Raw genomic sequence first — 21,730 nt, 5'->3', positions numbered from 1 at the left:
ACTTATTGGCCTCATTACACATTTTGGTCGAATTGCATAGAGGGATCTGACTGAGGTAATGCCAATGATTCTGACGTGTTTGTGTTACATGCCAACAGTATTTACGCCTGAGACTCTGCCGGTGATGTAATTTGTTTGTTCAATAACAATGGTCAGAGGTGGGACCTTGTCACTGGAGATCGATCCCCTGTATAAATCAGAGCCTGTTGCAGTACGTCAGCCCAGAGTGTCTTGCCGAGCTGTGGAATTCAGAGCAATCGCGTTCACTGCGTCACTCAAATGGGATATCCAGTAATCTGGCGGATAGAAGACATTTACTACCCTGTTATTTCAGCCGTTGGAATTCCCGGTAAGCCGCTGTCACTCCTGCAAACGGCAGAAACTGAGAGTTAATTCCGATGTTCTGAAGTGTTTCTCTCGCTATTTGTTTCCACAGCCACCCGCCCAGTCCCGCATTTCTGTCATGGGCGGAAGGCGCTGACAATATTAATCCCATTGCTTTCGTAGCAGGCAGCGCTCCATACTGGAGCCGAGATGCTGCCTTTGACTGAAATCCTCTCTGCTGTCTCGATGTCACCGACCAATTGTGAATCGAAATGTCTGCACAGGAGGACACCGGACTACTCTGTTTCTGTTGGAACCGGCCGTAAATATATGGTTCGGCCCATAGGAATTGCGTGACTGTGTGGTGGAACAACGCGAATGGCTCATGTATTTCAGGAATATGAGCAGACGGAACCGCCGATGTGGATTTCATTTCATTCCTGTGCTGCTCAGAGCCAGTGATGCGGATATTTAATGTCCATCTCTTACTGCGGCCGTGGAAGCATTAAAACAGCTGTCCTCTGGTCGGTTTGAGAATTCACCCAGATTTAGCTCATTTACAAAATGTTTGGCAAGTTCTCTGACACTCTGATAAAGCGCACTGCCAGTCGCTTCATATGTTCTGCGTCCGGTATTCACTCTTTGAGGCAAAAACAAAGAACACGATCTAATCTGATTCTATCACACTGCGGCTCTATTTCAGTGACTAGTCAGTAATTTCTCTGTTTCCATCCCGCTCTCTCGCAGTTAACCTGGTGGCGATTGTTATCATGTCCCGAGGAAAGTGCGGTCTCTCCAAATGCATCACTCGCTACCTGCTGGGAATGGCAGCGGCCGATCTCCTGGTCGTTCTCTCTGACCCACTGCTGAGGTGGACTGTTGTCATATACTTTCGGTCTTCCTTCCTCAATCGAACTCCCGTTTGCAGGGTCTCCCGTTGCCTGCTTTTAGCAAGCACCGGGGTCTCTGTCTGGCTGACAGTCGCGTTCACCTGTGACAGATTTGTGGCCATTTGTTGTGAAAAGCTGAAAACAAAATATTGCACCGAAAGAACGGCGGCTGTGGTTGTCGGGACAGTGAGTGTTCTGGGTTGTTTAGAGAGTATCCCTTTCCACTTTACAGTAGAACCTTCGATGATAATAAATGGAGTTTTCTATGGCTGTTTGAGCAAACAGAACTTCTCTACGTCTCCCTCCTGGACCGCATTTGCGATGATCCATCGCATTTTCATGCCTACTCTGCCGTTTGTTCTGATGTCATTGTTCAATGCTCTGACAGCGAGACGGATTTTTTCCGCCAATAAAGTCCGGATGGGGCTCCGGGGCCGCAGCGACGGAAAGAATGAGAAAGATCCCGAGATGGAGAACAGAAGGAAATCGGTCGTTTTACTATTCAGTATAACCAGTAGTTTTATATTTCTGTGGTTAACACGTCTGATTTTTGATATTTACGTAAGGATTGCAAACAACCCTCGTTACACGGTCGCTGATCCGATTTATATCGCAGACTCCACGGCGACGATGCTGCAGATCCTCAGCTCCTGCACCAACACATGTATTTACGCCGTGACTCAGAGCAAGTTCAGGGAGGAGCTGAAGAACACGGTGAAATACCCGCTGAAACGATTAACCAAATTCGTTAAATCATAGAGCGACCAGCTGGTTTCAGCAGTAGAATTAAATCAATCGCCATTTCCCTCCACAAGCTATCAGTTTTCCGATATGTAGAACCACGGTTAACAACTGAGCGCTCTGACATACGCATGTATTTACTGGAGACATATTTCATTCGCTGTCTACTCTGTGCAGGTGAAATTTTCTCTTCATCAGATTTTTCTCAAATATGTGCGACTCGCTCCAGCTTTAATTCACTCAGATGAACGCTCGGTCGAACTCGGGAACAGTCAGGGACAATCCACTGATGTCCCGCCCGTTTTTTTTTCACTCGCTCCGTTACGTCTCATTTCTCAATCTCGTGATGCGAGCATCGTTTTACTCCCGGTGTGTCCAGTCAGGATGGATCCGCTCCCGTTTCTCCACCCTGCACCCTCTCCGCTGTTAATCATTCTTCCATATAGTGATGCTCACGGTGTTTGACTCCCAATGTCCCTCACAATGCCCTCGATTCCACTATAAATGCCCCGCTTATTTCCTCTCCCACGCCGGTACATCAGATTCGATTTCTGAGTTTCACCGTGAGGGAAACATGATGGGAGTGGAACATAGTGGAGTTATGTGCTTTTTTAAATCTTTTTCATCTCCGGACTGTTCCGTCTTTGTCCTTTCATATCTCCGTCTTTATCCCTGTTCACATCCCGAAGTCCCGTGACCATCTGCTTGCTTACTTCTCCCTCTATTCTCTGTTTCTCTCTGTCCACACGTCCGGTCCGGTACTCAGCAAAATAAATCTCACTGCAGTATGTAGGAACATCTACTGACACTGATGATAAATGTACGCTGACCTTTAAAGAACTTCTAATGCAACAGGATTAACTTTCTGTCTCTGGAACTAACTGAATTCTATCAGAAAGTGTAGTCGATTTTTTTTGAAAAAGAAATAAGAATAATACTGAAAATCGAAATAATAACATAAGTGACTGAAAACGCACAGCTGGTATGGTAGGGCCGGTTAAAATATTAATTAATATTTCAGGTATCTCTGCTTACAGCTCATCACAAAGTGAGTATAATCAAACACCTCTGTGGATGCGAGGACAGTATATTTCACATCACTGCGGCAAGCCACACATAGAAATATCGCAGATTGCTATAAATGTTGTTGAATGAGGCGACATTTGTATTTTTCCAATCTTTTGCAACCATGCCCGAATATATTGATTACTGACGATCAGTACTAATAAACCCTCAATCTGTTCAGCCGCCACTTGGAGAACCTTCTGCTGTATTCTCATAATTTTTAATTTCTCAACACCTTTTCCTTAATCAAAGCAAATGCACTCACTTCTTCTCCCGGCAGTTTGAAACTCCCTGGCGGACCAATCGATTCGTACAGACAGAGAGAGTTCCGCACAGGTCGGGAGAAGTGTTAGAAAATAACGCGTTTAGCGCTGCTCGGCGCTTTAGATTATCGGGTATGACTGTGAGGCAACTTTCCTGTTCTGGGTCTCAGATATGGGATGGCCAGTAGACTTTCAGCCTCCTTGATGGCCACTTCTGCGCCAGGTCCATCAACCTGCAGCTCCTTCGAGGCCGAGATAGGGAGCTGGAGCAGCAGCTCGAGGACCTTCGGCTTGTTAGGGAGAGTGAGCAGGTGATAGACAGGAGTGATAGGCAGGTAGTCACCACGGGATTACAGGAGAGAGATAAGCGGGTTACTGTCAGGAGAGGGAATGGAGGGCGTCAGATAGTGGAAAACACTCCTATGGCTGTCCTCCTTAACAATAAGTACTCCATTTTGAGTGTTGTAGGGAGGGAGGACATACCTTGGGGAAGCAACAGTGGCCGTCTCTCTGGCACTGAGCCTGGCCCTGTGGCTCTGAAGGGTGGGGAACTGAAGAGGAAGGAAGAGGTAATACGGGGATTCAATAGTTCGGGGGACGGATAGGCCATTCTGTGAACGTGAAAAAGACTCGAGGCTGGTAGTTTGCATCCCATTTGCCACGATTAGTGATGCTTCTGATCGCATCCACAATATCCTGAAATGGGAGACTGAGCAGCTGGGGGACATAGTACATACTGGCATTGCGTACGGTTTCCCATGAAAGCCTCCTTCAGAAAGTAAAGAGGTATGGGATTCAAGGGGACAGTGCTTTGTGGATCCCGAATTGGCTTGCCCACAGAAGGCAAAGAGTGGTTGTAGACGGGTCATATTCTGCATGGAAGTCGGTGAACAGTGTCTGCTTTAGGTATCTGTTCTAGGATCCATACTCTTTGTTATTTTTTTTTAAATGACATGGATGAGGAAGTGGAGGCATGGGTTAGTAAACTTGCTAATGACACAAAAGTTGGGGGTGTTGTGGATAGTGTGGAGGGCTATCAGAGTTTACAGCGGGACATTGATAGGATGCAAAACTGGGCTGAGGAGTGGCAGATGGAGTTCCACCCTGATAAGTGTGAAGTGGTTCATTTTGTTAGTTCAAATATGATGACAGAATATAGTTTTAATGGTAAGACTCTTGGAAATGTGGAGAATCAGAGGGATTTTTGGGTCCGAGTCCACAGGACATTCAAAGCTGCTGTGCAGATTGACTCTGTGGTTCAGAATGCGTACGGTGCATTGGCTTTCATCAATCATGGGACTGAGATTAGGAGCCCAGAGGTAATGTTGCAGCTATATAGGACCCTGGTCAGAGTCCACTTGGAGTTCTGTACTCAGTTCCGGTCTCCTCACTAGAGGAAAAATGTGGAAACCATAGAAAAGGTGCAGAGGAGATTTACAATGATGCTGCCTGCATTGAGGAGCATGCCTTATGAGAATAGGTTGAGTTTACTCGGCCTTTTCTCCTTCGATCGATGGAGGTCAAGGGGTGACCTGATGGAGGTGTAGAGGATGATGAAAGGCAATGATCTTGTGGATAGTCTGAGCTTTTTTCCAGGACTGAAACGGCTAACACAAGAGGGTGCCGTTGAAAGGTGCCTGGAGGTAGGTACAAAGGAGAGGTCAGCGATAAGTGAGTGCGTGGAATGGGCTGCCGGCGACGGTGGTGGAGGCGGATACGATAGGGTCTTTTAAGAGACTCCTGGATAGGTACATGGAGCTTAGAAAAATAGAGGGCAATGGGTAATCCTAGGTAATTTCTAAAGTAAGGACATGCTCGGCACTGATTTGTGGCGCGAACGGTCTGTATTGTTCTATGGGCTTTCCATGTTTCGATGTTTCTAAGCTGGCTTGGCAAGTGGCTCTTCGACGCGCTTCATCAGAGTTAGATATTCACTCAGAATTTGCACAGAACGACAAGGGAAACTAAATATTGCTTCTCTCCATGTATTCCCGACGAGCCTAATTCTCCCGTCTCGTTCAGCGTTGCCGTTGTTATGACACATTTCCCTGTATCCTCTCGATGACCTGTGCCTGTTGCTGTGCACACTCAGTCCTCGCTATCGTAAGGTTAGAGGTTTCTCAATGCCGTGACTCCTTCCCAGTGGCAAAACGATGGTAGGTTTAAGATGCAATTAAGGTTATTCTGTCCATCGTCTACTAACCCATTTTTCTCACACTTGGTCGCATAAAATTCCAGACGCGACTCTTTGGGGCCATTGATGTTTGGGATCGCAATGCACATTCTGGTAGTGGGCTCCAGAACCTGATCGCCCTCCGCCTGAGGAAGAGTTTCGGACATTAATTATCACAATGTCTGTCCTTTCCCCTGCAGAGATACTCTCTGACCCACTGAGCTCCTGCAACAGGAAACTATAATCTCACTTTACATGTACTTCCGGAAAGCCCGTATCTGAATTTTGAGAGATACAACACCAGAATCTGCAGCATTAAACAATGGAGGAAATGAACGACTTGGACAGCATGTGGAGTGGAATGTCCACGCTTCGGTTCAAGATGTCTTATCTGGCCTTAGTTAGTGAGCATTCGGACGGTACATTCACAGATTAGTTAAACAAGGGAGATCAGTACATTCCATATGGATAGGTCAATACAATTAAATTAGCTAAATTGTGTGTAAAATAATACATTTAGAGGAGAATCTGAAGGGATACTGCTCTGTTGCTTTCTGCGCTATGTATTCCCATCATCTCTCTTGAATCAATGACTCGCTTCCGCTGGTATTATTGGCTAAAGTTCGTGACAAATAGGAGGAACGAAGTAATCAGCAACATTCTTTCATCAACATCAACACTAAACTTATCATTGTTGTATGCTTATTATACGGGAAGCGATACAGGTGATATCAGGTGCTAAACGGTAAAATACCGGTCCAGAGCACGCCCTTCAGGAGGATGAGAAATTCAAGAGAAAGAAATCAGGATGACAAAACCCTACAGGTTAACCCAGAAGGCGTGAGTTTGCTTGAGCTAAAGGAGAATCCTCAGTGCTTCTGCCGATATGTTAGGAGCAGCAGGACTGCAGGGGCAACCTTGGTCCGCGGGGAGATCAGAATGATGTTCTGTGCGTGGAGCCAGAAGAGGTGGGGTGATTTTCTCGCGAGACAATCACAGCGTCTAAGGAGTGAGACAAAGCAGCGGCGAGACCATGGACCCGATGCAGATTACAGTGGATGAGCTATTTTGCAGTCTTCAGGCAAATGACGGTGGGCGAATCCCCAGGGCTTGACAACTAGTTCCCTCGGACACTGTGTGGAGCAATAGGGAAAAACTACCGGACCATTACTTTCTGTACAGCTACCGCTCCTTTCTGCAGAAAGTCAGGAGCGCCGAGTTTCCTGGGGTGCACATCACAAGTGATCTCACATAGTTCCTCAATACCACGTGTTTAGTCACGAGGGAAGAGAACTGCATCGAGTTCCAGGGGAGATTGAGGCAAGAGAAGCTTCCCGCCTCCATTCCAACCAGACCTAAGCGGAACACAGTCGGCAGTGTCCTTAGCAGCTGCATAACCGGCTCACACGGGAATTGCAAAACATCTGCACACGAACATTGTAATGGAGTGTGAGAACCACTGTGAGAATCATCAGGGCTCCTTCGTCCACATCCTAGAAGCGCTGCGTTCACAGAGACCTCAACATTATCAAAGGCAACTCCCATTAGTTCTGCTGAACCACAACATCATCGACCTCATACCGTCAGGCGGCACGTACCACGGGATCAAATCAAGGACTATTGGGTTGGATAACATCTTCCTCGCCCTTTGAGACTTCTGAACACCCAGCTGGCATCCGTTAATCATTACTTATGGCAAAGTCTGTAGGAATATACATATATATTTAACTATATGTCCTACTGTATATGTATGCTTGCCATCTTGTACGTCTCCAGAATATATTCAAATCTCTGTTAATATTGTTGTGTTAACAATGTTTTATGTGATATAGATTTTGTGTTTCACAGCTTGGGTCCAGATAATTAGTTGATTCATTTAGATGTATACATGTTTATGGTTGAATGACAGTAAATTTGAAGCTGAATTTGAATGATAAGTTTGAAGAGTTTTAAGTGAAAATGCAAGAGATGGTCCAACAGAACAAATGGCTAACGACACGAATGGTATTCGGATGCACGTTTCCAAAGCAGAATGGATTACCAGTCCATCGCTTTAACCTCACCACCACCTTGTCGGTTATTCAGGGTCTGTATTTCTTTGGAACACACACAATCTCTGTTTATGGTCCACACGTTTGTTTTATGTTCTGTTTCTGTTTCTATTGTTGTTGCCTGTCCATGCTTACCGGAATTCGTGGACATGGATAAGGAAAGGTTGGAACGATATGGGCCAACCACAATAGAATGCAAGTAGTTTTCATAGCCCCCATACACTTTATGGTCATGTTGAACATAAGTGTTCTATTCTATGCACAGTAACTCAGAGAACCTGTGAGTATTCTGTATAGTGGAAAAAGATAAAATTCTTTTGAATTAACAATGTCCAGTTGTTTCCTTATCACGCTGTTTGAATTAAAGTAAACGGATGTTATAGGAATTCACCACCTGGTTCTAAAATAGTAACTTTTCATGTCTTGGGCAATCACGATAACACGGCAGCTAACAAATTTCTAAACAATCTGACCATGTGGCCTAATGGATAAGGCGTCTGATTTCGGCTCTTGATGTGAGACTATCAGAAGATTGCACGCTCGAGTACGGTAACAGTGGCTAACCTGAAGCTGATGGCTACATGCATCGATTTCGAAGTGTCCCGCGCCCTGTATAAAATGACCGGATTACTCCGCCTTCCTGGGGAGCATAACCTCATCTCGCGTCTTCGTTTCACGCAACATTTAAATTTATATATGTTGTCTGTGATGTATTTAGGAAGACAAGCTCATAAACAACACGTTAGAGCTTCCCCAAACTGCTGATTGGAAGGCGAAGTGTGCTTCACATTCACAGGTCAGGCCGCAGCAGAGGAAACAGTTGAACGTCTTATCTATTGGGAAAAGAGTTTTAACGCGCGTTTCCCTTTCATCAACAACGTGCGCGGTGTCTGTCCTGGATAGGACCCAAAGTATCCTCACCGGAATCCGGAAACATGGCTATTTTTCAAGGAAGAACGAAGGGCGATGACAGCCTGATAGGGTTGGAGATGTCAGATTTCAGTCTGAGGTGTGAGAACGCTGTGTTGTCTTGTACTCTGCCCAGTCCCACAGTGAATCTTTGAGAAGTATCACTTTGTTGAGCGGATTTCAAGCAACGATAATACGGAACTGATTGTGTAAAATTTGTTCACACCATCTACAGTAGTCATGTTGACTAAAACAGTAGTCAACACCGTCGGCAGGATCTTTCAAAACATCTCATCTTCAATGTCCGTAATCCTAAACTTGACTAATCCTATCTGCTCGTACCAAGTCCATTTAATTCTATTCTCAGCTTCTCTGTCAAAGCAAACAACACCTCCTTCTAAACAGCAGCAACAAGCTGGGGGAAAAAATCTCCGACCCCATCCCCGGAAACTTGAAATCGCATTAATCCTTTGATTGGCTGCAGCAATGAAATTAACCACAAGACCATCCACCATGGCCGGGATAGATTAGTGATGTAAGACTTTGTGTTTAGGTCGCAGTTTCCACTGGAAAAGTAGTTACCCATCCCGTCCATGACAGTTCGGCATTCTTCCTCCCTTTCGTTCTTTCGTTTTCTTCATTTTACACTCAGTTTTGCTGAAGAAAAGTTCCTGTCATTGAGCAAATATCCCCATCCTGTTGTCTTTCACGATTTTCTCCTTTTCCCCTCGACTGTCAGCAAGATGTGAATCATCCTTTACACACTCTCTCTCATTCCATCTCCATACCAGTTTTTACCCAAACAGCAATGTGGTGACGGCATCGGCGATGGCGATCATACTGGACGTGGAGCGGGGGAATGTGGATGATAGGTTGCACAGTTTGAATGGGAATCCTCTTGTGAGTTTCGACGTAGATGCACCGAAAAGAGGTAAATACAGATAGTAAAGTCGGAAGGTGACGTGACAGGAGTTGGAAGGTCACGTGATGGAACAATGCTTGTCGGTGAAAGGATAATCTGCGGAATGTGAGACGAACTTGCGAAACACACACAACATGCTGGAGGAACTCAGCAGGCCAGGCAGCATCGACGTGTGAAAATCCGTCCTGAATAAAGTTCTTATTGTGTGCCTTTCATCAAACGTATCCGCTGGTCATGGGACAAAAACTTCTGTACACCCGCCTGAAATCATTCTAATTATACACCGTCCACCAGCCGCCGGGACAGGAAATTTCTGAGAAGCATCACCCTATGCGAGAAAATTATGCTTGGAATTGCGTTTAGAACTAGTGTCCGAAGAAACCACAACCAAAGGAGTTGAATGACTTCAGACCTGTTGCCTTGACTTCGCACGTGATGAAGACCATGGAGCGGCTGATAATACAGAATCTGAGGCCACAAACCAGGCAGGCCCGGGATCCTCTTCAGTTTGCGTATAAGGAGAAGGTGGGGGTGGAGGATGCTATCACGTATTTGCTGCACAAATCCCTCTCTCACCTAGATGGGGTCAGTGGTGCTGTGAGGATTACATTCCTGGACTTCTCTAGTGCCTTTAACGCCATCCAGCCCAAGATCTTAAGGCACAAACTAACGGAGATGGGAGTAGACTCTCACATGGTGGATTGGATAGTGGACTACTTGACAGATAGACCTCAGTATGTGCGTTTGGGAGACTGTAGGTCTGACACGGTGGTCAGCAGCACAGGAGCGCCGCAGGGGACCGTGCTCTCTCCGGTCCTGTTCACCCTGTACACATCAGACTTCCAATATAACTCGGAGTCCTGCCATGTGCAGAAGTTCGCTGACGACACGGCCATAGTGGGGTGTGTCAGGAATGGACAGGAGGAGGAGGAGTATAAGAAACTGATACAGGACTTTGTGATATGGTACAACTCAAACTACCTGCGTCTCAATATCACCAAGACCAAGGAGATGGTGGTGGACTTTAGGAGATCTAGGCCTCATATGGAGCCAGTGATCATTAATGGAGAATGTGTGGAGCAGGTTAAGACCTACAAGTATCTGGGAGTACAGTTAGACGAGAAGCTAGACTGGACTGCTAACACAGATGCCTTGTGCAGGAAGGCACAGAGTCGACTGTACTTACTTAGAAGGTTGGCGTCATTCAATGTCTGTAGTGAGATGCTGAAGATGTTCTATAGGTCAGTTGTGGAGAGCGCCCTCTTCTTTGTGGTGGCGTGTTGGGGAGGCAGCATTAAGAAGAGGGACGCCTCACGTCTTAATAAGCTGGTAAGGAAGGTGGGCTCTGTCGTGGGCAAAGTACTGGAGAGTATAACATCGGTAGCTGAGCGAAGGGCGCTGAGTAGGCTACGGTCAATTATGGAAAACCCTGAACATCCTCTACATAGCACCATCCAGAGACAGAGAAGCAGTTTCAGCGACAGGTTGCTGTCGATGCAATGCTCCTCAGACAGGATGAAGAGGTCAATACTCCCCAATGCCATTAGGCTTTACAATTCAACCGCCAGGAGTAAGATATGATAAAGTGCCGGGGTTGATTGTATTTAATGTATTTAATGTATTTAAGTAAAGAACTTTTTAAAAGCTATTATTAATGCTTTTTGAGAGAGTGATTTAGAGGCATATCATATTTTTACTGAGTTAAGTATTGTATGTAATTAGTTTTGCTACAACAAGTGTATGGGACATTGGAAAAAATGTTGAATTTCCCCATGGGGATGAATAAAGTATCTATCTATCTATCTATCTATCTATCTATCTATCTATCTATCTATCTATCTATCTATCTATCTATCTATCTATCTATCTATCTATCTATCTATCTATCTATCTATCTATCTATCTATGTTTGGGTCCCTTCCTTTGGCAAGCGCATTCTAACGTGCACTAGATCAGGGTCCGTTATATTCTTATTTTGACTGAATCAAGTAACGATTACACTTGTAATCTGAAAGGAATACGGGCCCAACATATTTCGACATCAGACTCTCCTCTCAACAACGGAAAGGATAACGGGTTTTCCACCAATTAACTTTAAATGGCTTCGGAGTACAGTTGTGACGCAATCTGCGAATGCGGGCTCGTTGGTCTAGTGGTATGATTCTCGCTTCGGGTGAAAAAGCACATGCTAGATGTCCCGGATTGAAATCCCGGACGAGTCCCATTATTGGATATTATCAGCGATTTGCTTCAGAATTTTTGCATTGACGCGCAGGATAATTGGTTGTATCAAACAGAAATACTGAAGGAGGAATTAGAAATAGTTTTCAAAGCAGGTAAGCTTTAAGTGTCACATTTTGGCATGTCAGACCAACTGAGTCTGAATGAAAGAGCACCGGAAGTTCAAATCAGCAGGGAGAGAGAGACGTAGAAGGACATAGTTTGCTTAAACCCCTTCTCATATGCAGACACACCGTGGGAAAGGTGTTCGGCACGCTGGCCTTAGGAGGTCAGTGTAGGAGTTGGGAGACTGTGTTGTTGTTGCACTCTGTTATGGAAATGCGTGTAAAATGGAAACAACGCAGCAATATTTGGAAAACGATGGGTCTGCATGCTGATGAGCGCTGTAGACATTAATGTGGAAGAACGAGAAACTGGCAAGTGAACTTATATAGTTTAACCACTTCCCTTTTCCCGACCAGGACACAAGTGCCTTTAACTTGCATAGAATATCGGCTCATACATTTCATAGGGTTGCGTTTCGGTGCGGGAAAAAATTAGGTGACAAGCGAAACTGCTCACTCCGGTCACATTGTTGTGCCAAACGCTTGTGATTTGGAGAGGCGGAATTTTACCACTGAACTCATTTTCTGCTGATCCAGATTGAGTCTCAGTTCCGTTCTTCACCAACATCTGTCTTACGGATGTGACTTACTTCAGAATCAGAATCAGATTCGGCTTTAATATCTCCGACAGATATCGAGAAATCTGTTAAATTAGCGGCAGCAGTGCAATCAATACATGATATATACAGAAATAAAAATCAGTCAAACATTCAATTAGAGTAAATATATGCATATTAATTTGTTAAACTAAATTAGAACAAAAACAGGTAAAAGAATGAGATTGTGTTGGTAGGTTCAATGTCCATTTAGACGTTGGATGACAGAGGGGAGAATTTGTTCCTGAATCACTGAGTGTGTGGCTTTAGGCTTCTGCACCTCCTTCCTGATGGTAACAGTGAGAAGAGGAATGTCCTGGGTGATGAATTCCTTAATGACGGTCGCCGCCTCTCCGAGGCACCGCTACATGAAGATGTCTTGGTACAACGGAGACTTGTCCCCAGGCCGGAGCTGACTAATTTCATAAATTACTACCAGTCTTCCCGCTGTCTTTTAGAGTGCTGTCAAAGAATCAGATGAATTTCAATGGACGTACGTGAACATCACTGTCAGTTGTTGCCTCACAGTCTGGTGTGGGGCGGGGCTCCAATGCACAGGATCGAAAGCAGGTGCAGAGAGCTGTATTGGCGGGCACGCCTCGCCACTATCGAGGACATGTTCACAATATGGTGCCAAAAGAAGGCTGCGTGCATCATTCAGGACCTTCGCCAGACCAAATATGCCCTCTGCACATTCCTACCCCCTGGGGTGGGGTGGTGGATGTAGAGGAGTCTGAAAATAAAAAATCACATTTTTATCAAGAACCACTTCTTCCACTCAGTTTAGTCGTTTCTAAACACATGAACACATGAACTCTCCCAGGCAATTCCCTTTTAAAATTTCTATTTATTTTATTTAACGCAATTTATAGTGCTGTACAGAAAATAAAAATAATGCTTAGTGAGAGAATAGGATCAGAGGATGGGAGTTATATACAGTCCTCTAGCAGTCGACATTAAGTACAAATGACAACCTTAGATGCACAAGGCATGTGAAAATGGCAATATTACGGTGGTCATTGTAGGATCTCACTATGTAGGTCCAGTTGTCCAGTTGTCGCTGGATACTCAGAGAGGGAATTTGTGTAATGCCTTCTGAATGGATTTTTAGAGTACGTTTTGGTTGAGCCCATTAGAAAAAGTCAATTGTGGATTGTGTACTGTGTTGTGTTTCGAACAGGTAGATTAAGATACAGGAATGCTTGAGAGGCAGTGATTGTAATATGATCGAATTTGTCCTGCAGTCTGAGAGCGAGAAGATAAAATCAGAGTTACGAGTATTTCATACAGTAAGTGGAACTGCAGTAACACAAGTGAGGAGAATATAAAGGATCAAAGGGTTAATTTTATTGTCAAAGTCCGCATGTACAATACAACTCTGAGATTTGTCTGCTCCAGACAGCAATGAAATACCGAGAGACCATCGGTTTTCATGAAAGGACAAACATCAACCCCGGCACGAAAAAAGAAAAGAAACAAATCTCGCAGACCCCAAAATGCCTCCTCCCCCGCAGCAAAAAAAAAAAACCCAATAGCGACAATAAAATTACCCGACCATGTCACTCGCAGAAATAAAGTCAGGAGTGATAACAGCCCTCAACCCCCTCACTCGCATGGAAAAACAAAGGCAACAACAGTCGCCGACCACGTCACTGGCAGAAATAAAATCAGGGACCATAACTGTCCTCGACCCCGTTACTGGCAGAAAATAACAGGGAACTATGTCTGGAGCCGTCCAGGTGGATTGGAAAGTGGTTGTAGCATAGCTGACGGAAACTCCACAATGGCGAGTGCTTTTGGGGGGCAATTGGAAAGGTGCATCCCAAATAAGAATAAATATTCGAAAGGGAGGATGAGGCAACCATGGCTGATACTGGAAAGTAAAGACAGCATGAAGGCAAAAGTGAGGGCTTATCATACAACAATCATTAGTGGGAAGCCGGAGGTTTGGAACCCTTTAAAAATGGCTAATAATATAGAAAATACCATTTTTTTCAGACATATGATAATAAAAGGGATGCGAGAGTGGATGTCAGAAAGCTGGGAAAATGACGCTGAAGAAACAGTAATGGGGGAAAAAGAAAAGGGACGAACTGAATGAATATTTTGCGCCAGGCTGCTCTGTGGAAGACTCCAGCATAATGGCACCGAGGAACACGTGTCAGAGGGCATCGGTGAGAGTGGATATTATGGCTCTGGAGAAGGTGCCCGTGGAGCTGAAAGGTCTGAAGTTAGATGTCATCGGGACCAGTTGGACTACACCCAGTGTTCTGAAAGTGGTAACTGAAGAGATTCTGTCAGCGCTCCTTCACGTATCATTATATGTACACCAGCTCCATGACAAAGAAAGCCCAGCAGTGTCTCTACTTTATTGAGAAGGCTGCCACCCACCATCCGCATCACATTCTACAGGGGTTGTATTGACAGCATCCTGAGCAGCTGTATCACTGCCTGGTTCGGAAATTGCACCATCTCGGATCGCTAGACCATGCGGCGGATCGTGACGTCAGCTGAGAAGATCATCGGGGTCTGTCTTCCCGCCATTACGGACATTTACACTACACGCTACATCCGCAAAGCAAACAGCATCATGAAGGACACCACGCACCCTTCTTACGAACTCTTCTCCCACCTGCCGTCTGTGAAAAGGCACCGAAGCATTCGGGTTCTCACGAACAGACTATGTAACAATTTCTTCCCCCAAGCTATCAGACTCCTCAATACACAGAAGCTGGACTGACACCTTACTGCCCTATTGTCTTGTTTATTATTTGTTGTAATGCCTGCACTGTTTTGTGCACTTTATGCAGTCCTGGGTAGGTCTGTAGTCTGGTGTAGTTTTTTTTCTGTGTTGTTTTTTACGTAGATTTGTCTAGTTTTTGTACTGTGTCATGTAACACCATGGTCCTGAAAAACGTTGTCTCGTTTTTACTATGTACTGTACCAGCAGATATTGTCGAAATGACAATTAAGAAATGACTTGACTTGATATTCCAGAATAGATCCTGATGGTTGGAAAACTGAGATTGTCACTCCACTCTGAAGGAAGTTGGGCTAAAGAAAGGAAAATATAAGAAATGTAGCCTGACTTCAACGTGTTCAAAAACTCAAAAGATTCGAAGCACATTGAAGATCAAAGACAGTTGAGGAGAAAGGGAGAAGATTTGTCAAATAGATCATCGTGTGGTACGGTGATGCACCTTGGAAGAAAGCATAAAAAAGTCTCTGAATGGGGAAGGTTTTCAGAAATCAGAGGTGCAAAGAGACCTTGTGCAATATTCCCTAAATGTTTACTTCCAGGCTGAGTCAGCGGTATAGGAAGGCAAATGCAATTTTAACATTCGGTTCAGGAGGAGCAGAATATAAAAGCAATAATGTAATGTTGACATATGTCCGTATTTATAAACCTGATTCTGATCCTGATCTTTATCCCTAATACTGGAAATCTCCTTCATTTACGATACTGACGTCAGTGTTATCCCTCCACACCCCCGTTCTGACCTAACGGTGTTGAAACAAATTCCACAGCTGTCCAATTATACTATTTGTATTGGAATAATGAATCACCTTTTCCATTACTAAGCATAAATCAAGTAAAACCCTCACTTCAGGGGCAGTGCTACGGTGGGTGCTGAACATTGATGCGATGCTGAACATTCTTCAGCTGCGATGGCCGAGTGGTTAAGGCGTTGGACTTGAAATCCAATGGGGATTCCCCGCGCAGGTTCGAACCCTGCTCGCAGCGCTCACACCTACAACCCCACTGCCAATAAAATTTAACACCCTTGATGCTGTCTGCGCTCTGCACCCTCTGTGTTCAGTTGAGAACTGCGTATTTTTACACTCTTAAATACAATTCAATACAATACATTTCTACTCATTGTGCAATGTTCATTTCTATTCTGACTCTGATCAATCCCCTCGAGTCAGCTTAAACTCTCTGCAGTTCGGAATTTTACTGTCTTGTTAAACTAAAAGAATCAAACTCGGAGAACGGACATTTCAGCGTCAGTGTAAAGAAGTGGACTCTGTCCTTTCGCTCTACGATTCGCATGGCGAGGCATTTTCATCCTCTGTCAGATTCTAATTGCACTCAATTCCGGTGTTACTGTAGTTGTGGCAGAGTCCACCCGAGAGCATTAGCGTCTCCCTCAGCTGTAACTAGAGCTTTCCCCTGATCAAATCTCCGGTACGTCTCTGCAGCTGGAGATGTTGCAGATCGCGGGCAGCAAGCGGTAGAAGCGAGTAGTGTACGACCCACTAGTGTCAATACGACCCACTAGTGTTCGCCAGTGTACGGCGAACGACCCACAGTGTCATTGACTACAGATCCCCAATCCCTGAGATTCGATGTTGTACAGTTCCCGGCAGTGAGACCATTCGTCAGCCCGACCCACAGTGTCATTGACTACAGATCTCCAATCCCTGAGATTCGATGAAGTACAGTTGCCGGCAGTGAGACCATTCGTCAGGCCGACCCACAGTGTCATTGACTACAGATCCCCAATCCCTGAGATTCGATGTACTACAGTTCCCGGCAGTGAGACCATTCGTCAGGCCGACCCACAGTGTCATTGACTACAGATCCCCGATCCCTGAGATTCGATGTAGTACAGTTCCCGGCAGTGAGACCATTCGTCAGACCGACCCACACAATCATTGACTACAGATCCCCAATCCCTGAGATTCGATGTAGTACAGTTCGCGGCAGTGAGACCATTCGTCAGGCCGACCCACAGTGTCATTGACTACAGATCCCCAATCCCTGAGATTCGATGTAGTACAGTTCCCGGCAGTGACACCATCCGTCAGGCCGACTTTATTTCATTCATAATCCGGTCCTGGCGTTTTAAGTCGTCGTTCTGTATGCACGTCAGCCGGGAGACCAGTTCCATGGATTTACATTGTTGCTGAATAGAACATTTCGAAACGTTACTCCCAGTGTAAGGGGGCAATGTCAGTTACTGATGGCTCCCGTCCGTTTATATCATATGATCACGGCTGCACTTCCCCACGTTTCAAACTATCTTCTTTGGCTGTTTTGTAACCCACAAATTCCTTAATATATTTTTTTAAGCGCCCATATCCTATTTGAATCAGCCCTGTGCTGTAACATCCACAACCCTGCCTCGTCGAGTAGTCTCTGGTATCAGGAATGTATGTACAGATATTCCGCTTTAATTCGTATTTAAACGATAATTCCTCATCCTGGAAATTTTCCTCGACTGTACGCCTCATCCATCGCCTTAGATTCAGCCCTTTTTCTATATTCTGCAGTGAACAGTTTTAACTTCAGTTGTTCGTCATTCATACATTCATCACGGGAGGTGAGTCAGTTAAATTGTTCCGAGCTTCTCCGGTGCTACTGTACCCTTCAGCATATATGCGGAGTGAAATTACCGTCACCGCATCAGCGCCTACCTCAGAAACATGCACAAATAAATTACAATGCTTTCTCTATTTCTAATTTCCAATGCAGTTGCAAGAAACTACAATCTGCAGTTGCCTTGCAAAATACCTGATCCACCCATCGGCTCGCCATCTCTGTTTCGTGAACAGTTTCCTTTGACAGTCTCACCGCAACCGATCGACTTTCATTTAATACCAATCCCAACGAAGTACATGACCTCACACATTCCGGCAATAAACACTTTTGTCCAGTTTGCGTCCTCACTGAACGACCCAATTGCAGCCTAAATATTCTCATTGTAACCCGTTGTCCGGCTACGTCAGGTCATCTGCCTCACACAGTCAAGACAGCTCATTAATGAGGGACGATAATAGACCGTCATGACACTGCCGATGAAAATTCTTCCAATCTGCAAAGGAGCAACGTCCACACAGATGGCACCGGATATCAGGTTTGAACCCGGGTGTCTGAGGTTATGAGACAGAAACACACAGCAGCGGTTCAGGAACAGCATCTTCCCCACGGCCATCAGAATCCTGAATGGACTTTGAAGCCTTGAACACTACCTGACTGTTTGAAAATACAGTATTTCTGTTTTTGCACATTTTTCATAATCTATTCAAAATACGTAATCGATTTAGTTGTGTATTATTATTATTATTATTATTATTATTATTTTATTTTTATTTTCTCTCTCTGCTAGATTATATATTTCATTGAACTGCTGCTGCTAAGTTAACAAATTTCCCGTCACATGCTGGTGATAATAAACCTGATTCTGATTCTCTGTTCAACGCGGTACTTTCCCAATTCGATTTTCTTTAACGACATGGATTCCCATGTACTGAGTTCTGGTAATGTATCCGACACAAATCCGGAGCCGGTAACACGTTCTTCTATAAATCCTGTTCCCCCGGCTGGGGAGATTAGAGAATTTGTGAAGCTGACATCCCATTTTTCTGTCAGTTCAATTCTCGCAGCATTTTTTATAATATATAAATATATACCAGGTTAGGAGGTCCTGATTCAGTATTTCAACGCAAAACATTGACAATTTATTCCACCACACGCCCCTCACACCCGGATATGCTGGTCGACGTCTTGAGTTTCTACTACGCGAAAATAACTGAAAGTGATTCAATTCATACGTATCTGGTGACGGATCTAACCGACGGGATCAAGCATTACAAGTAATTGGTGATTACCTCAAAGTGAACTCAAAGTTATATTTATGCGCACATCTATGTGTACACACACGCGCAATGAAAAATGCACTTGCTGATGGGTGGGGACAAGTGGAAACTAGCCAAATCGACATGCCAATACAGTTTATTTAGCTACGATATTTTCACTTTGCAACCGAATGTCTCACAATAGATTCTGAGTAGAAACAGGGCGATTGATGCCGGTGTGTTCTACAACTGTACGGATGCAGAGCGCCTCGCTTCGTTCACCAACGTACTTCCTTAAGTTAGACAGCGGACGATTTATTGCTCGGAGCAGAATCCTTGCGTCCAAATCAGAACTAACTATGGAATTTTAAGAATTAATAGTGCTAATATAATATTAATTGCCTTTAAAATTGAAGAAACTGGAAGAATGGCATCAAGAAGTATATAACGTGTGCCCTCTCTTGCTCCCTCTGTTGAAGGGCAATGTGTAAACGCAAGAACCATTTCTCCTCCTCAGTCCAAACGGTGATAATACTTACCAGCTCCGCAGCGTTCGAATTTAAATGAAGGGACGGAACGATCCAGTTCGTTTTGTCGGTGAGGTGACTTACTCTGTGGTCAAGAAAACACTGGGAGGAAAACAGTGGCCGAAAGTGAACATGAAATTGGTAAATTGTCGTGTAACTCTCTCCCTCCAACTGCCTTTAAAACTCCTCCGTTTATCTCTCTTGCCCTGTCTACGATGTGACTCTCTCTCCCGTTCCTCCTCACAAGTTCAAGCGAACGGGTGTAAACTGGTGCTGAAATGTCGGGTCGAACAGGTAATATGACATGAAGGAGTCGCGATTTTTCAAACAAATCTGCTCCTGGACTTTGGTTAAGACAAGACCACCATGTGAAATTTCGGTTAGCTGAAAACACTTGAATTTTCAACATAAAAATATTTACATATTCAATAGGAAATGTTGTTCAGCCGCGGCTGGGAGAGGGGAGATTGAGATTATGACTTTTTCTCTCAAGTGGGCAACACCGTCTCTGAACGACAAAAGCTTCCGCCGTTCCATATCACTCACTGTACAGACTCCCCATTGCTCTCTTGTCTAGCGAGCCATATTGCCATAGACAAATCGGTTCGCTGACCTTCCGTCAAAATCACCCTTGCCGATTGTCACTGACGCGGTGTAATGGTCCGACATCAACCAATCTCGTCAAACTACGTGCAACCTACCTAGCTCCCATTCGTGTATGCAGTTGTCAATCCAATGTGTTATCCAATTGCGGAAAGGGTTTCACCCAGGAGTTGTTCCCTCCCACAGACTCTGACTGCTTCTACCTCCCCAAAGTCACGTCAATACTGAGCAAAACTCAGAACAATGTCCCATTATATAACATTCATATCCATATGCTTCTGATCGAAGCTGGGGCGCTGTCAGGGCGTCGAAATAAAGGCGGGCGACAGAAGTTTATCTCCTCTCACCTGGGGAGACGGTAGAAGATTTGGTGGAGGTGTCCGGCCGACTTTTGACCGGCAACTGCGGTATGGGGGAGGGGGGAGGATTGAGAAAAAGTCTGGGCCAGCCTGATCTTACTGAATGCCGGGGCTGGCTGAAGAGGACTAGAGACTCGCCCTTCTTTCTGTTGTCTGCCTGTTTAAAGAAAAGGAATAAACAGGCCTTTCTTGGGTCTGCATGCTACCCCGTGGATATAATAGTTCGCAATCTATGTCATCAGTTTGCCTGAGGAATCATTTCCAAGTCTGAAACTGGCACAAGATTTATATCAACCGTTTGTTAATGATGCAGAATTGTACAATTTATGTTCTGCGTACTCTCTGTCTTTTCGAGCTTGCAATGACGCTGCAAGTGTTTCATTGTACTTGTCCCTCACCGTCCCTGTGCACACGGCAATAAACCCGACCGGACCTGACAATACTCACTGAGATTTGAGCAGTGATGACCCCGAGCAGATGAGTCAAGGTGATGTAGGCAAACTGAGTGAGTAGGACCAGAGTCCAATATGGGAAATGTATGGTCACCCTCTTCTACAGAGAGACAGCATCTCTGAGTGGATTGAGGTGCAGTGAGGAGTGAAGAAGATCAAATCTACATTGTATCGATTGCAATTTATTGTCTGTAAGACCTCGCACAGTAATTTCCAGCTTTATTGAGACTGCACCTGCGATATTTTTTCAAAGTCATGTTCTCCTTGTCTAACAAGTGTCATACAGAACAAATACCGGATCGCTGCAGAAACAGTGTATAGCGGGTCAGGCAGCATTTGTAGACGGAAAGAGGTAGTGCACACAGTAGAAAGCAGGAGAATGGGGCTGAGAGGAAATGTCGAAGCAAACCCGATGGGCCAAACGGCCTAATTCTGCTCCTATATTTTGTGGTTTTCTGGCGCTGAATCAGGCGGATGCAGGTTAAACACAGACAGGAATGGGGTTGTTGCGGAGCAATGAATACACACGATAATTTAAAATCAACACATTAATGTAGAGCAGGAAATAGTTTTATTCCCTGACCGGGAATCGAACCCCGGCCACGGCGGTGAGAGCGCCGAATCCTAACCACTAGACCACCAGGGAAGCTGATGATGCGCTGCATCACAGCAACATACACTATCAAATCAGAAAAATACAAAACAAACTCAATGGATAAATAATAATGAATGAATGTGATAAATATTGTCACGAATCTACTGCCCAGCACTTTGCATTTCACTTGTTCACCCAGTGCTTCTGGTTAAGGAACACTCTGGAGTGTATGAATCGGTGGGAAACACTCGTTCTCCAGTGTCTTTATAAAGATGGTAACATTCAGATTCTCTTATGAGCCCTGGGTCATTTTTGTCTCTGTCTATCGCCTCG

The 21,730-nt window shown here is 44.9% G+C and overlaps 2 non-coding genes across 2 annotated transcripts; one reads left to right on the top strand and one right to left on the bottom strand.

Annotated features, from left to right (window-relative positions):
• The first annotated feature begins 15,942 nt into the window (after nucleotides 1–15,942).
• Nucleotides 15,943–16,024, top strand: trnas-uga (transfer RNA serine (anticodon UGA)). The gene has a single exon. It is a non-coding gene; the product is annotated as a tRNA-Ser (tRNA).
• Nucleotides 16,025–21,376: 5,352 nt separating this feature from the next.
• Nucleotides 21,377–21,448, bottom strand: trnae-cuc (transfer RNA glutamic acid (anticodon CUC)). The gene has a single exon. It is a non-coding gene; the product is annotated as a tRNA-Glu (tRNA).
• Between the last annotated feature and the right edge of the window lie 282 nt (nucleotides 21,449–21,730).

Source organism: Hemitrygon akajei, unplaced genomic scaffold, assembly GCF_048418815.1.
Source record: "Hemitrygon akajei unplaced genomic scaffold, sHemAka1.3 Scf000054, whole genome shotgun sequence".
Classification (NCBI taxonomy): domain Eukaryota; kingdom Metazoa; phylum Chordata; class Chondrichthyes; order Myliobatiformes; family Dasyatidae; genus Hemitrygon; species Hemitrygon akajei.
This window is presented reverse-complemented; position numbering and strand designations above follow the sequence as displayed.